This window comes from Rhopalosiphum padi, unplaced genomic scaffold, assembly GCF_020882245.1.
Source record: "Rhopalosiphum padi isolate XX-2018 unplaced genomic scaffold, ASM2088224v1 scaffold1, whole genome shotgun sequence".
Lineage (NCBI taxonomy): Eukaryota > Metazoa > Arthropoda > Insecta > Hemiptera > Aphididae > Rhopalosiphum > Rhopalosiphum padi.
The window spans coordinates 10,283,278-10,302,393 of NW_026869996.1; positions in this window are offsets into that span (position 1 = coordinate 10,283,278).

Here is a 19,116-nt window from a genome sequence, read left to right on the forward strand (position 1 = left end):
ATTATACTTATTTAATAGACTTTTTTCTTTAGATGGCAATACAGCAGATCACTCAAGGCTTGCTGAGACATGACTACGCATTCATACCAGTTGAGAAAATATCATTATCCTACGTTGAAAATTAACTAGAAGATACTGATAATTATATAGGTTTTATGCAATGTACGTGAAATGGCTATTGAATGTAATTGATAGTAAATTAATAGTAGTGTAACAATTGAAATTTGTTAAAAATCTGAATAAAGGATTGGGAAACACATTTAGCTTGAAATTTTCATTCATAACACTTGCCTTAGCTGTAAAAATCTTTTAATATTATTTACTATATTTATTTCATTAATAGGTTTTAATTTAACCACATCCCAAATTGATTTAATTTAAATTGTCAAGATTCAATAGATGTTTTACGGTGATTTTATTCAAATATAATTTCATATTATTATGTTCAAATCAGAATTATTTCTGAAGAATAGTAATGTCATACTATATTGCAAAAAATCAATTTTATATTTTCCTATGAGTGTATTTTAAAGTTACAATTATTTTACCTTCAAATTCAACAAAACAGCTGGTAGATTTTAATAATATTTGATTGCTTATCATAAATAATGTTTCTTATCATCTATTATATGATTATATTTCATATCTTTTTGCATTTATACATTTGTATTTTAATTCATGTTACTACTGTAAGATTCTTTCAAATATTTTCTATTAAGAATGTAGTTGGTCTCTTAGTTTTTGTTTGATTGTTTTAATTTCTGAATTATTCAATGGTTACCAAACACTAGTTGTCATAAAAAGATTTTCGTTCACCTTATGGTGTGTAGTAGTGAAATTTTATCCTCCAACCATTTTATAAATTTAACTGACTAAATATTTTCAGATGGCAGTACATAGATCACTCGATGCATGCTGAGACATGAATTCACATTTCTACCACTTCGGAAAGTATCAATATCCTACATGTAAAATGGACTAGAAGATACTGAAAATATTAATGGTTTTATACAATGTACGTGTAATGGTTATCGACTGTAATTGATATTTAATTAAGAGTAGTGTGACAATAAGTTAATGCCGAGAAATTCTGACAATTACATGAAGAAAGAAATTCAAATTTTGTATTACTAACTTTTATTAATTTCATTTAAGCTTATACTTCATAAACACTATAAAACGTGTATTTATATGGTAATTTAGACAAATATAAAAATTCATATTTTTAACTGCTTATAAAACACTCAATTCTCACGTTAGTCACATCAAACTCAGATTTTTAGATTAAGAAAAATATTCTAATTTTCTATTATTAACTTTCATTAATTTCATTTAAGCTTATACTTCATAAACACTATAAAACGTGTTTTTATATGATAATTTAGACAAATATAAAAATTCATAGTTTTAACTGCTTATAATAAACTCAATTCTAATGTTAATGTCATCAAACTCAGACCATTAGATTACGAAAGATATTCTAATTTTCTATTATTAACTTTCATTAATTTCATTTAAGCGTATACTTCATAAACACTATAAAACGTGTTTTTATATGATAATTTAGACAAATATAAAAATTCATAGTTTTAACTGCTTATAATAAACTCAATTCTAATGTTAATGTCATCAAACTCAGACCATTAGATTAAGAAAGATATTCTAATTTTCTATTATTAACTTTCATTAATTTCATTCAAGCTTATACTTCATAAACACTATAATACATGTTTTTATATGATAATTTAGACAATTATAAAAATTCATATGTATTTTATATTGAAAAGAATCAATTTTAAGTTTTTCTACAAGTGTCTTCTTTAGTTACACTTATTTTATATTCAAATTCGACAAAACATGCTGGTAGATTTGTACTATCTTTTATTATTTATCATAATTATTGTTTCTCCAATCATTATACTTATTTAATAGACTTTTTTCTTTAGATGGCAATACAGCAGATCACTCAAGGCTTGCTGAGACATGACTACGCATTCATACCAGTTGAGAAAATATCATTATCCTACGTTGAAAATTAACTAGAAGATACTGATAATTATATAGGTTTTATGCAATGTACGTGAAATGGCTATTGAATGTAATTGATAGTAAATTAATAGTAGTGTAACAATTGAAATTTGTTAAAAATCTGAATAAAGGATTGGGAAACACATTTAGCTTGAAATTTTCATTCATAACACTTGCCTTAGCTGTAAAAATCTTTTAATATTATTTACTATATTTATTTCATTAATAGGTTTTAATTTAACCACATCCCAAATTGATTTAATTTAAATTGTCAAGATTCAATAGATGTTTTACGGTGATTTTATTCAAATATAATTTCATATTATTATGTTCAAATCAGAATTATTTCTGAAGAATAGTAATGTCATACTATATTGCAAAAAATCAATTTTATATTTTCCTATGAGTGTATTTTAAAGTTACAATTATTTTACCTTCAAATTCAACAAAACAGCTGGTAGATTTTAATAATATTTGATTGCTTATCATAAATAATGTTTCTTATCATCTATTATATGATTATATTTCATATCTTTTTGCATTTATACATTTGTATTTTAATTCATGTTACTACTGTAAGATTCTTTCAAATATTTTCTATTAAGAATGTAGTTGGTCTCTTAGTTTTTGTTTGATTGTTTTAATTTCTGAATTATTCAATGGTTACCAAACACTAGTTGTCATAAAAAGATTTTCGTTCACCTTATGGTGTGTAGTAGTGACATTTTATCCTCCAACCATTTTATAAATTTAACTGACTAAATATTTTCAGATGGCAGTACATAGATCACTCGATGCATGCTGAGACATGAATTCACATTTCTACCACTTCGGAAAGTATCAATATCCTACATGTAAAATGGACTAGAAGATACTGAAAATATTAATGGTTTTATACAATGTACGTGTAATGGTTATCGACTGTAATTGATATTTAATTAAGAGTAGTGTGACAATAAGTTAATGCCGAGAAATTCTGACAATTACATGAAGAAAGAAATTCAAATTTTGTATTACTAACTTTTATTAATTTCATTTAAGCTTATACTTCATAAACACTATAAAACGTGTATTTATATGGTAATTTAGACAAATATAAAAATTCATATTTTTAACTGCTTATAAAACACTCAATTCTCACGTTAGTCACATCAAACTCAGATTTTTAGATTAAGAAAAATATTCTAATTTTCTATTATTAACTTTCATTAATTTCATTTAAGCTTATACTTCATAAACACTATAAAACGTGTTTTTATATGATAATTTAGACAAATATAAAAATTCATAGTTTTAACTGCTTATAATAAACTCAATTCTAATGTTAATGTCATCAAACTCAGACCATTAGATTAAGAAAGATATTCTAATTTTCTATTATTAACTTTCATTAATTTCATTTAAGCGTATACTTCATAAACACTATAAAACGTGTTTTTATATGATAATTTAGACAAATATAAAAATTCATAGTTTTAACTGCTTATAATAAACTCAATTCTAATGTTAATGTCATCAAACTCAGACCATTAGATTAAGAAAGATATTCTAATTTTCTATTATTAACTTTCATTAATTTCATTCAAGCTTATACTTCATAAACACTATAATACATGTTTTTATATGATAATTTAGACAATTATAAAAATTCATATGTATTTTATATTGAAAAGAATCAATTTTAAGTTTTTCTACAAGTGTCTTCTTTAGTTACACTTATTTTATATTCAAATTCGACAAAACATGCTGGTAGATTTGTACTATCTTTTATTATTTATCATAATTATTGTTTCTCCAATCATTATACTTATTTAATAGACTTTTTTCTTTAGATGGCAATACAGCAGATCACTCAAGGCTTGCTGAGACATGACTACGCATTCATACCAGTTGAGAAAATATCATTATCCTACGTTGAAAATTAACTAGAAGATACTGATAATTATATAGGTTTTATGCAATGTACGTGAAATGGCTATTGAATGTAATTGATAGTAAATTAATAGTAGTGTAACAATTGAAATTTGTTAAAAATCTGAATAAAGGATTGGGAAACACATTTAGCTTGAAATTTTCATTCATAACACTTGCCTTAGCTGTAAAAATCTTTTAATATTATTTACTATATTTATTTCATTAATAGGTTTTAATTTAACCACATCCCAAATTGATTTAATTTAAATTGTCAAGATTCAATAGATGTTTTACGGTGATTTTATTCAAATATAATTTCATATTATTATGTTCAAATCAGAATTATTTCTGAAGAATAGTAATGTCATACTATATTGCAAAAAATCAATTTTATATTTTCCTATGAGTGTATTTTAAAGTTACAATTATTTTACCTTCAAATTCAACAAAACAGCTGGTAGATTTTAATAATATTTGATTGCTTATCATAAATAATGTTTCTTATCATCTATTATATGATTATATTTCATATCTTTTTGCATTTATACATTTGTATTTTAATTCATGTTACTACTGTAAGATTCTTTCAAATATTTTCTATTAAGAATGTAGTTGGTCTCTTAGTTTTTGTTTGATTGTTTTAATTTCTGAATTATTCAATGGTTACCAAACACTAGTTGTCATAAAAAGATTTTCGTTCACCTTATGGTGTGTAGTAGTGAAATTTTATCCTCCAACCATTTTATAAATTTAACTGACTAAATATTTTCAGATGGCAGTACATAGATCACTCGATGCATGCTGAGACATGAATTCACATTTCTACCACTTCGGAAAGTATCAATATCCTACATGTAAAATGGACTAGAAGATACTGAAAATATTAATGGTTTTATACAATGTACGTGTAATGGTTATCGACTGTAATTGATATTTAATTAAGAGTAGTGTGACAATAAGTTAATGCCGAGAAATTCTGACAATTACATGAAGAAAGAAATTCAAATTTTGTATTACTAACTTTCATTAATTTCATTTAAGCTTATACTTCATAAACACTATAAAACGTGTATTTATATGGTAATTTAGACAAATATAAAAATTCATATTTTTAACTGCTTATAAAACACTCAATTCTCACGTTAGTCACATCAAACTCAGATTATTAGATTAAGAAAAATATTCTAATTTTCTATTATTAACTTTCATTAATTTCATTTAAGCTTATACTTCATAAACACTATAAAACGTGTTTTTATATGATAATTTAGACAAATATAAAAATTCATAGTTTTTACTGCTTATAATAAACTCAATTCTAATGTTAATGTCATCAAACTCAGACCATTAGATTAAGAAAGATATTCTAATTTTCTATTATTAATTTTCATTAATTTCATTTAAGCGTATACTTCATAAACACTATAAAACGTGTTTTTATATGATAATTTAGACAAATATAAAAATTCATAGTTTTAACTGCTTATAATAAACTCAATTCTAATGTTAATGTCATCAAACTCAGACCATTAGATTAAGAAAGATATTCTAATTTTCTATTATTAACTTTCATTAATTTCATTCAAGCTTATACTTCATAAACACTATAATACATGTTTTTATATGATAATTTAGACAATTATAAAAATTCATATGTATTTTATATTGAAAAGAATCAATTTTAAGTTTTTCTACAAGTGTCTTCTTTAGTTACACTTATTTTATATTCAAATTCGACAAAACATGCTGGTAGATTTGTACTATCTTTTATTATTTATCATAATTATTGTTTCTCCAATCATTATACTTATTTAATAGACTTTTTTCTTTAGATGGCAATACAGCAGATCACTCAAGGCTTGCTGAGACATGACTACGCATTCATACCAGTTGAGAAAATATCATTATCCTACGTTGAAAATTAACTAGAAGATACTGATAATTATATAGGTTTTATGCAATGTACGTGAAATGGCTATTGAATGTAATTGATAGTAAATTAATAGTAGTGTAACAATTGAAATTTGTTAAAAATCTGAATAAAGGATTGGGAAACACATTTAGCTTGAAATTTTCATTCATAACACTTGCCTTAGCTGTAAAAATCTTTTAATATTATTTACTATATTTATTTCATTAATAGGTTTTAATTTAACCACATCCCAAAGTGATTTAATTTAAATTGTCAAGATTCAATAGATGTTTTACGGTGATTTTATTCAAATATAATTTCATATTATTATGTTCAAATCAGAATTATTTCTGAAGAATAGTAATGTCATACTATATTGCAAAAAATCAATTTTATATTTTCCTATGAGTGTATTTTAAAGTTACAATTATTTTACCTTCAAATTCAACAAAACAGCTGGTAGATTTTAATAATATTTGATTGCTTATCATAAATAATGTTTCTTATCATCTATTATATGATTATATTTCATATCTTTTTGCATTTATACATTTGTATTTTAATTCATGTTACTACTGTAAGATTCTTTCAAATATTTTCTATTAAAAATGTAGTTGGTCTCTTAGTTTTTGTTTGATTGTTTTAATTTCTGAATTATTCAATGGTTACCAAACACTAGTTGTCATAAAAAGATTTTCGTTCACCTTATGGTGTGTAGTAGTGAAATTTTATCCTCCAACCATTTTATAAATTTAACTGACTAAATATTTTCAGATGGCAGTACATAGATCACTCGATGCATGCTGAGACATGAATTCACATTTCTACCACTTCGGAAAGTATTAATATCCTACATGTAAAATGGACTAGAAGATACTGAAAATATTAATGGTTTTATACAATGTACGTGTAATGGTTATCGACTGTAATTGATATTTAATTAAGAGTAGTGTGACAATAAGTTAATGCCGAGAAATTCTGACAATTACATGAAGAAAGAAATTCAAATTTTGTATTACTAACTTTCATTAATTTCATTTAAGCTTATACTTCATAAACACTATAAAACGTGTATTTATATGGTAATTTAGACAAATATAAAAATTCATATTTTTAACTGCTTATAAAACACTCAATTCTCACGTTAGTCACATCAAACTCAGATTATTAGATTAAGAAAGATATTCTAATTTTCTATTATTAACTTTCATTAATTTCATTTAAGCGTATACTTCATAAACACTATAAAACGTGTTTTTATATGATAATTTAGACAAATATAAAAATTCATAGTTTTAACTGCTTATAATAAACTCAATTCTAATGTTAATGTCATCAAACTCAGACCATTAGATTAAGAAAGATATTCTAATTTTCTATTATTAACTTTCATTAATTTCATTCAAGCTTATACTTCATAAACACTATAATACATGTTTTTATATGATAATTTAGACAATTATAAAAATTCATATGTATTTTATATTGAAAAGAATCAATTTTAAGTTTTTCTACAAGTGTCTTCTTTAGTTACACTTATTTTATATTCAAATTCGACAAAACATGCTGGTAGATTTGTACTATCTTTTATTATTTATCATAATTATTGTTTCTCCAATCATTATACTTATTTAATAGACTTTTTTCTTTAGATGGCAATACAGCAGATCACTCAAGGCTTGCTGAGACATGACTACGCATTCATACCAGTTGAGAAAATATCATTATCCTACGTTGAAAATTAACTAGAAGATACTGATAATTATATAGGTTTTATGCAATGTACGTGAAATGGCTATTGAATGTAATTGATAGTAAATTAATAGTAGTGTAACAATTGAAATTTGTTAAAAATCTGAATAAAGGATTGGGAAACACATTTAGCTTGAAATTTTCATTCATAACACTTGCCTTAGCTGTAAAAATCTTTTAATATTATTTACTATATTTATTTCATTAATAGGTTTTAATTTAACCACATCCCAAATTGATTTAATTTAAATTGTCAAGATTCAATAGATGTTTTACGGTGATTTTATTCAAATATAATTTCATATTATTATGTTCAAATCAGAATTATTTCTGAAGAATAGTAATGTCATACTATATTGCAAAAAATCAATTTTATATTTTCCTATGAGTGTATTTTAAAGTTACAATTATTTTACCTTCAAATTCAACAAAACAGCTGGTAGATTTTAATAATATTTGATTGCTTATCATAAATAATGTTTCTTATCATCTATTATATGATTATATTTCATATCTTTTTGCATTTATACATTTGTATTTTAATTCATGTTACTACTGTAAGATTCTTTCAAATATTTTCTATTAAGAATGTAGTTGGTCTCTTAGTTTTTGTTTGATTGTTTTAATTTCTGAATTATTCAATGGTTACCAAACACTAGTTGTCATAAAAAGATTTTCGTTCACCTTATGGTGTGTAGTAGTGAAATTTTATCCTCCAACCATTTTATAAATTTAACTGACTAAATATTTTCAGATGGCAGTACATAGATCACTCGATGCATGCTGAGACATGAATTCACATTTCTACCACTTCGGAAAGTATCAATATCCTACATGTAAAATGGACTAGAAGATACTGAAAATATTAATGGTTTTATACAATGTACGTGTAATGGTTATCGACTGTAATTGATATTTAATTAAGAGTAGTGTGACAATAAGTTAATGCCGAGAAATTCTGACAATTACATGAAGAAAGAAATTCAAATTTTGTATTACTAACTTTCATTAATTTCATTTAAGCTTATACTTCATAAACACTATAAAACGTGTATTTATATGGTAATTTAGACAAATATAAAAATTCATATTTTTAACTGCTTATAAAACACTCAATTCTCACGTTAGTCACATCAAACTCAGATTATTAGATTAAGAAAAATATTCTAATTTTCTATTATTAACTTTCATTAATTTCATTTAAGCTTATACTTCATAAACACTATAAAACGTGTTTTTATATGATAATTTAGACAAATATAAAAATTCATAGTTTTAACTGCTTATAATAAACTCAATTCTAATGTTAATGTCATCAAACTCAGACCATTAGATTAAGAAAGATATTCTAATTTTCTATTATTAACTTTCATTAATTTCATTTAAGCTTATACTTCATAAACACTATAAAACGTGTTTTTATATGATAATTTAGACAAATATAAAAATTCATAGTTTTAACTGCTTATAATAAACTCAATTCTAATGTTAATGTCATCAAACTCAGACCATTAGATTAAGAAAGATATTCTAATTTTCTATTATTAACTTTCATTAATTTCATTTAAGCGTATACTTCATAAACACTATAAAACGTGTTTTTATATGATAATTTAGACAAATATAAAAATTCATAGTTTTAACTGCTTATAATAAACTCAATTCTAATGTTAATGTCATCAAACTCAGACCATTAGATTAAGAAAGATATTCTAATTTTCTATTATTAACTTTCATTAATTTCATTCAAGCTTATACTTCATAAACACTATAATACATGTTTTTATATGATAATTTAGACAATTATAAAAATTCATATGTATTTTATATTGAAAAGAATCAATTTTAAGTTTTTCTACAAGTGTCTTCTTTAGTTACACTTATTTTATATTCAAATTCGACAAAACATGCTGGTAGATTTGTTCTATCTTTTATTATTTATCATAATTATTGTTTCTCCAATCATTATACTTATTTAATAGACTTTTTTCTTTAGATGGCAATACAGCAGATCACTCAAGGCTTGCTGAGACATGACTACGCATTCATACCAGTTGAGAAAATATCATTATCCTACGTTGAAAATTAACTAGAAGATACTGATAATTATATAGGTTTTATGCAATGTACGTGAAATGGCTATTGAATGTAATTGATAGTAAATTAATAGTAGTGTAACAATTGAAATTTGTTAAAAATCTGAATAAAGGATTGGGAAACACATTTAGCTTGAAATTTTCATTCATAACACTTGCCTTAGCTGTAAAAATCTTTTAATATTATTTACTATATTTATTTCATTAATAGGTTTTAATTTAACCACATCCCAAATTGATTTAATTTAAATTGTCAAGATTCAATAGATGTTTTACGGTGATTTTATTCAAATATAATTTCATATTATTATGTTCAAATCAGAATTATTTCTGAAGAATAGTAATGTCATACTATATTGCAAAAAATCAATTTTATATTTTCCTATGAGTGTATTTTAAAGTTACAATTATTTTACCTTCAAATTCAACAAAACAGCTGGTAGATTTTAATAATATTTGATTGCTTATCATAAATAATGTTTCTTATCATCTATTATATGATTATATTTCATATCTTTTTGCATTTATACATTTGTATTTTAATTCATGTTACTACTGTAAGATTCTTTCAAATATTTTCTATTAAGAATGTAGTTGGTCTCTTAGTTTTTGTTTGATTGTTTTAATTTCTGAATTATTCAATGGTTACCAAACACTAGTTGTCATAAAAAGATTTTCGTTCACCTTATGGTGTGTAGTAGTGACATTTTATCCTCCAACCATTTTATAAATTTAACTGACTAAATATTTTCAGATGGCAGTACATAGATCACTCGATGCATGCTGAGACATGAATTCACATTTCTACCACTTCGGAAAGTATCAATATCCTACATGTAAAATGGACTAGAAGATACTGAAAATATTAATGGTTTTATACAATGTACGTGTAATGGTTATCGACTGTAATTGATATTTAATTAAGAGTAGTGTGACAATAAGTTAATGCCGAGAAATTCTGACAATTACATGAAGAAAGAAATTCAAATTTTGTATTACTAACTTTCATTAATTTCATTTAAGCTTATACTTCATAAACACTATAAAACGTGTATTTATATGGTAATTTAGACAAATATAAAAATTCATATTTTTAACTGCTTATAAAACACTCAATTCTCACGTTAGTCACATCAAACTCAGATTATTAGATTAAGAAAAATATTCTAATTTTCTATTATTAACTTTCATTAATTTCATTTAAGCTTATACTTCATAAACACTATAAAACGTGTTTTTATATGATAATTTAGACAAATATAAAAATTCATAGTTTTAACTGCTTATAATAAACTCAATTCTAATGTTAATGTCATCAAACTCAGACCATTAGATTAAGAAAGATATTCTAATTTTCTATTATTAACTTTCATTAATTTCATTTAAGCGTATACTTCATAAACACTATAAAACGTGTTTTTATATGATAATTTAGACAAATATAAAAATTCATAGTTTTAACTGCTTATAATAAACTCAATTCTAATGTTAATGTCATCAAACTCAGACCATTAGATTAAGAAAGATATTCTAATTTTCTATTATTAACTTTCATTAATTTCATTCAAGCTTATACTTCATAAACACTATAATACATGTTTTTATATGATAATTTAGACAATTATAAAAATTCATATGTATTTTATATTGAAAAGAATCAATTTTAAGTTTTTCTACAAGTGTCTTCTTTAGTTACACTTATTTTATATTCAAATTCGACAAAACATGCTGGTAGATTTGTACTATCTTTTATTATTTATCATAATTATTGTTTCTCCAATCATTATACTTATTTAATAGACTTTTTTCTTTAGATGGCAATACAGCAGATCACTCAAGGCTTGCTGAGACATGACTACGCATTCATACCAGTTGAGAAAATATCATTATCCTACGTTGAAAATTAACTAGAAGATACTGATAATTATATAGGTTTTATGCAATGTACGTGAAATGGCTATTGAATGTAATTGATAGTAAATTAATAGTAGTGTAACAATTGAAATTTGTTAAAAATCTGAATAAAGGATTGGGAAACACATTTAGCTTGAAATTTTCATTCATAACACTTGCCTTAGCTGTAAAAATCTTTTAATATTATTTACTATATTTATTTCATTAATAGGTTTTAATTTAACCACATCCCAAATTGATTTAATTTAAATTGTCAAGATTCAATAGATGTTTTACGGTGATTTTATTCAAATATAATTTCATATTATTATGTTCAAATCAGAATTATTTCTGAAGAATAGTAATGTCATACTTATATTGCAAAAAATCAATTTTATATTTTCCTATGAGTGTATTTTAAAGTTACAATTATTTTACCTTCAAATTCAACAAAACAGCTGGTAGATTTTAATAATATTTGATTGCTTATCATAAATAATGTTTCTTATCATCTATTATATGATTATATTTCATATCTTTTTGCATTTATACATTTGTATTTTAATTCATGTTACTACTGTAAGATTCTTTCAAATATTTTCTATTAAGAATGTAGTTGGTCTCTTAGTTTTTGTTTGATTGTTTTAATTTCTGAATTATTCAATGGTTACCAAACACTAGTTGTCATAAAAAGATTTTCGTTCACCTTATGGTGTGTAGTAGTGACATTTTATCCTCCAACCATTTTATAAATTTAACTGACTAAATATTTTCAGATGGCAGTACATAGATCACTCGATGCATGCTGAGACATGAATTCACATTTCTACCACTTCGGAAAGTATCAATATCCTACATGTAAAATGGACTAGAAGATACTGAAAATATTAATGGTTTTATACAATGTACGTGTAATTGATATTTAATTAAGAGTAGTGTGACAATAAGTTAATGCCGAGAAATTCTGACAATTACATGAAGAAAGAAATTCAAATTTTGTATTACTAACTTTCATTAATTTCATTTAAGCTTATACTTCATAAACACTATAAAACGTGTATTTATATGGTAATTTAGACAAATATAAAAATTCATATTTTTAACTGCTTATAAAACACTCAATTCTCACGTTAGTCACATCAAACTCAGATTATTAGATTAAGAAAAATATTCTAATTTTCTATTATTAACTTTCATTAATTTCATTTAAGCTTATACTTCATAAACACTATAAAACGTGTTTTTATATGATAATTTAGACAAATATAAAAATTCATAGTTTTAACTGCTTATAATAAACTCAATTCTAATGTTAATGTCATCAAACTCAGACCATTAGATTAAGAAAGATATTCTAATTTTCTATTATTAACTTTCATTAATTTCATTTAAGCGTATACTTCATAAACACTATAAAACGTGTTTTTATATGATAATTTAGACAAATATAAAAATTCATAGTTTTAACTGCTTATAATAAACTCAATTCTAATGTTAATGTCATCAAACTCAGACCATTAGATTAAGAAAGATATTCTAATTTTCTATTATTAACTTTCATTAATTTCATTCAAGCTTATACTTCATAAACACTATAATACATGTTTTTATATGATAATTTAGACAATTATAAAAATTCATATGTATTTTATATTGAAAAGAATCAATTTTAAGTTTTTCTACAAGTGTCTTCTTTAGTTACACTTATTTTATATTCAAATTCGACAAAACATGCTGGTAGATTTGTTCTATCTTTTATTATTTATCATAATTATTGTTTCTCCAATCATTATACTTATTTAATAGACTTTTTTCTTTAGATGGCAATACAGCAGATCACTCAAGGCTTGCTGAGACATGACTACGCATTCATACCAGTTGAGAAAATATCATTATCCTACGTTGAAAATTAACTAGAAGATACTGATAATTATATAGGTTTTATGCAATGTACGTGAAATGGCTATTGAATGTAATTGATAGTAAATTAATAGTAGTGTAACAATTGAAATTTGTTAAAAATCTGAATAAAGGATTGGGAAACACATTTAGCTTGAAATTTTCATTCATAACACTTGCCTTAGCTGTAAAAATCTTTTAATATTATTTACTATATTTATTTCATTAATAGGTTTTAATTTAACCACATCCCAAATTGATTTAATTTAAATTGTCAAGATTCAATAGATGTTTTACGGTGATTTTATTCAAATATAATTTCATATTATTATGTTCAAATCAGAATTATTTCTGAAGAATAGTAATGTCATACTATATTGCAAAAAATCAATTTTATATTTTCCTATGAGTGTATTTTAAAGTTACAATTATTTTACCTTCAAATTCAACAAAACAGCTGGTAGATTTTAATAATATTTGATTGCTTATCATAAATAATGTTTCTTATCATCTATTATATGATTATATTTCATATCTTTTTGCATTTATACATTTGTATTTTAATTCATGTTACTACTGTAAGATTCTTTCAAATATTTTCTATTAAGAATGTAGTTGGTCTCTTAGTTTTTGTTTGATTGTTTTAATTTCTGAATTATTCAATGGTTACCAAACACTAGTTGTCATAAAAAGATTTTCGTTCACCTTATGGTGTGTAGTAGTGACATTTTATCCTCCAACCATTTTATAAATTTAACTGACTAAATATTTTCAGATGGCAGTACATAGATCACTCGATGCATGCTGAGACATGAATTCACATTTCTACCACTTCGGAAAGTATCAATATCCTACATGTAAAATGGACTAGAAGATACTGAAAATATTAATGGTTTTATACAATGTACGTGTAATTGATATTTAATTAAGAGTAGTGTGACAATAAGTTAATGCCGAGAAATTCTGACAATTACATGAAGAAAGAAATTCAAATTTTGTATTACTAACTTTCATTAATTTCATTTAAGCTTATACTTCATAAACACTATAAAACGTGTATTTATATGGTAATTTAGACAAATATAAAAATTCATATTTTTAACTGCTTATAAAACACTCAATTCTCACGTTAGTCACATCAAACTCAGATTATTAGATTAAGAAAAATATTCTAATTTTCTATTATTAACTTTCATTAATTTCATTCAAGCGTATACTTCATAAACACTATAAAACGTGTTTTTATATGATAATTTAGACAATTATAAAAATTCATATGTATTTTATATTGAAAAGAATCAATTTTAAGTTTTTCTACAAGTGTCTTCTTTAGTTACACTTATTTTATATTCAAATTCGACAAAACATGCTGGTAGATTTGTACTATCTTTTATTATTTATCATAATTATTGTTTCTCCAATCATTATACTTATTTAATAGACTTTTTTCTTTAGATGGCAATACAGCAGATCACTCAAGGCTTGCTGAGACATGACTACGCATTCATACCAGTTGAGAAAATATCATTATCCTACGTTGAAAATTAACTAGAAGATACTGATAATTATATAGGTTTTATGCAATGTACGTGAAATGGCTATTGAATGTAATTGATAGTAAATTAATAGTAGTGTAACAATTGAAATTTGTTAAAAATCTGAATAAAGGATTGGGAAACACATTTAGCTTGAAATTTTCATTCATAACACTTGCCTTAGCTGTAAAAATCTTTTAATATTATTTACTATATTTATTTCATTAATAGGTTTTAATTTAACCACATCCCAAATTGATTTAATTTAAATTGTCAAGATTCAATAGATGTTTTACGGTGATTTTATTCAAATATAATTTCATATTATTATGTTCAAATCAGAATTATTTCTGAAGAATAGTAATGTCATACTATATTGCAAAAAATCAATTTTATATTTTCCTATGAGTGTATTTTAAAGTTACAATTATTTTACCTTCAAATTCAACAAAACAGCTGGTAGATTTTAATAATATTTGATTGCTTATCATAAATAATGTTTCTTATCATCTATTATATGATTATATTTCATATCTTTTTGCATTTATACATTTGTATTTTAATTCATGTTACTACTGTAAGATTCTTTCAAATATTTTCTATTAAGAATGTAGTTGGTCTCTTAGTTTTTGTTTGATTGTTTTAATTTCTGAATTATTCAATGGTTACCAAACACTAGTTGTCATAAAAAGATTTTCGTTCACCTTATGGTGTGTAGTAGTGACATTTTATCCTCCAACCATTTTATAAATTTAACTGACTAAATATTTTCAGATGGCAGTACATAGATCACTCGATGCATGCTGAGACATGAATTCACATTTCTACCACTTCGGAAAGTATCAATATCCTACATGTAAAATGGACTAGAAGATACTGAAAATATTAATGGTTTTATACAATGTACGTGTAATGGTTATCGACTGTAATTGATATTTAATTAAGAGTAGTGTGACAATAAGTTAATGCCGAGAAATTCTGACAATTACATGAAGAAAGAAATTCAAATTTTGTATTACTAACTTTCATTAATTTCATTTAAGCTTATACTTCATAAACACTATAAAACGTGTATTTATATGGTAATTTAGACAAATATAAAAATTCATATTTTTAACTGCTTATAAAACACTCAATTCTCACGTTAGTCACATCAAACTCAGATTATTAGATTAAGAAAAATATTCTAATTTTCTATTATTAACTTTCATTAATTTCATTTAAGCTTATACTTCATAAACACTATAAAACGTGTTTTTATATGATAATTTAGACAAATATAAAAATTCATAGTTTTAACTGCTTATAATAAACTCAATTCTAATGTTAATGTCATCAAACTCAGACCATTAGATTAAGAAAGATATTCTAATTTTCTATTATTAAATTTCATTAATTTCATTTAAGCGTATACTTCATAAACACTATAAAACGTGTTTTTATATGATAATTTAGACAAATATAAAAATTCATAGCTTTAACTGCTTATAATAAACTCAATTCTAATGTTAATGTCATCAAACTCAGACCATTAGATTAAGAAAGATATTCTAATTTTCTATTATTAACTTTCATTAATTTCATTCAAGCTTATACTTCATAAACACTATAATACATGTTTTTATATGATAATTTAGACAATTATAAAAATTCATATGTATTTTATATTGAAAAGAATCAATTTTAAGTTTTTCTACAAGTGTCTTCTTTAGTTACACTTATTTTATATTCAAATTCGACAAAACATGCTGGTAGATTTGTTCTATCTTTTATTATTTATCATAATTATTGTTTCTCCAATCATTATACTTATTTAATAGACTTTTTTCTTTAGATGGCAATACAGCAGATCACTCAAGGCTTGCTGAGACATGACTACGCATTCATACCAGTTGAGAAAATATCATTATCCTACGTTGAAAATTAACTAGAAGATACTGATAATTATATAGGTTTTATGCAATGTACGTGAAATGGCTATTGAATGTAATTGATAGTAAATTAATAGTAGTGTAACAATTGAAATTTGTTAAAAATCTGAATAAAGGATTGGGAAACACATTTAGCTTGAAATTTTCATTCATAACACTTGCCTTAGCTGTAAAAATCTTTTAATATTATTTACTATATTTATTTCATTAATAGGTTTTAATTTAACCACATCCCAAATTGATTTAATTTAAATTGTCAAGATTCAATAGATGTTTTACGGTGATTTTATTCAAATATAATTTCATATTATTATGTTCAAATCAGAATTATTTCTGAAGAATAGTAATGTCATACTATATTGCAAAAAATCAATTTTATATTTTCCTATGAGTGTATTTTAAAGTTACAATTATTTTACCTTCAAATTCAACAAAACAGCTGGTAGATTTTAATAATATTTGATTGCTTATCATAAATAATGTTTCTTATCATCTATTATATGATTATATTTCATATCTTTTTGCATTTATACATTTGTATTTTAATTCATGTTACTACTGTAAGATTCTTTCAAATATTTTCTATTAAGAATGTAGTTGGTCTCTTAGTTTTTGTTTGATTGTTTTAATTTCTGAATTATTCAATGGTTACCAAACACTAGTTGTCATAAAAAGATTTTCGTTCACCTTATGGTGTGTAGTAGTGACATTTTATCCTCCAACCATTTTATAAATTTAACTGACTAAATATTTTCAGATGGCAGTACATAGATCACTCGATGCATGCTGAGACATGAATTCACATTTCTACCACTTCGGAAAGTATCAATATCCTACATGTAAAATGGACTAGAAGATACTGAAAATATTAATGGTTTTATACAATGTACGTGTAATGGTTATCGACTGTAATTGATATTTAATTAAGAGTAGTGTGACAATAAGTTAATGCCGAGAAATTCTGACAATTACATGAAGAAAGAAATTCAAATTTTGTATTACTAACTTTCATTAATTTCATTTAAGCTTATACTTCATAAACACTATAAAACGTGTATTTATATGGTAATTTAGACAAATATAAAAATTCATATTTTTAACTGCTTATAAAACACTCAATTCTCACGTTAGTCACATCAAACTCAGATTATTAGATTAAGAAAAATATTCTAATTTTCTATTATTAACTTTCATTAATTTCATTTAAGCTTATACTTCATAAACACTATAAAACGTGTTTTTATATGATAATTTAGACAAATATAAAAATTCATAGTTTTAACTGCTTATAATAAACTCAATTCTAATGTTAATGTCATCAAACTCAGACCATTAGATTAAGAAAGATATTCTAATTTTCTATTATTAAATTTCATTAATTTCATTTAAGCGTATACTTCATAAACACTATAAAACGTGTTTTTATATGATAATTTAGACAAATATAAAAATTCATAGCTTTAACTGCTTATAATAAACTCAATTCTAATGTTAATGTCATCAAACTCAGACCATTAGATTAAGAAAGATATTCTAATTTTCTATTATTAACTTTCATTAATTTCATTCAAGCTTATACTTCATAAACACTATAATACATGTTTTTATATGATAATTTAGACAATTATAAAAATTCATATGTATTTTATATTGAAAAGAATCAATTTTAAGTTTTTCTACAAGTGTCTTCTTTAGTTACACTTATTTTATATTCAAATTCGACAAAACATGCTGGTAGATTTGTACTATCTTTTATTATTTATCATAATTATTGTTTCTCCAATCATTATACTTATTTAATAGACTTTTTTCTTTAGATGGCAATACAGCAGATCACTCAAGGCTTGCTGAGACATGACTACGCATTCATACCAGTTGAGAAAATATCATTATCCTACGTTGAAAATTAACTAGAAGATACTGATAATTATATAGGTTTTATGCAATGTACGTGAAATGGCTATTGAATGTAATTGATAGTAAATTAATAGTAGTGTAACAATTGAAATTTGTTAAAAATCTGAATAAAGGATTGGGAAACACATTTAGCTTGAAATTTTCATTCATAACACTTGCCTTAGCTGTAAAAATCTTTTAATATTATTTACTATATTTATTTCATTAATAGGTTTTAATTTAACCACATCCCAAATTGA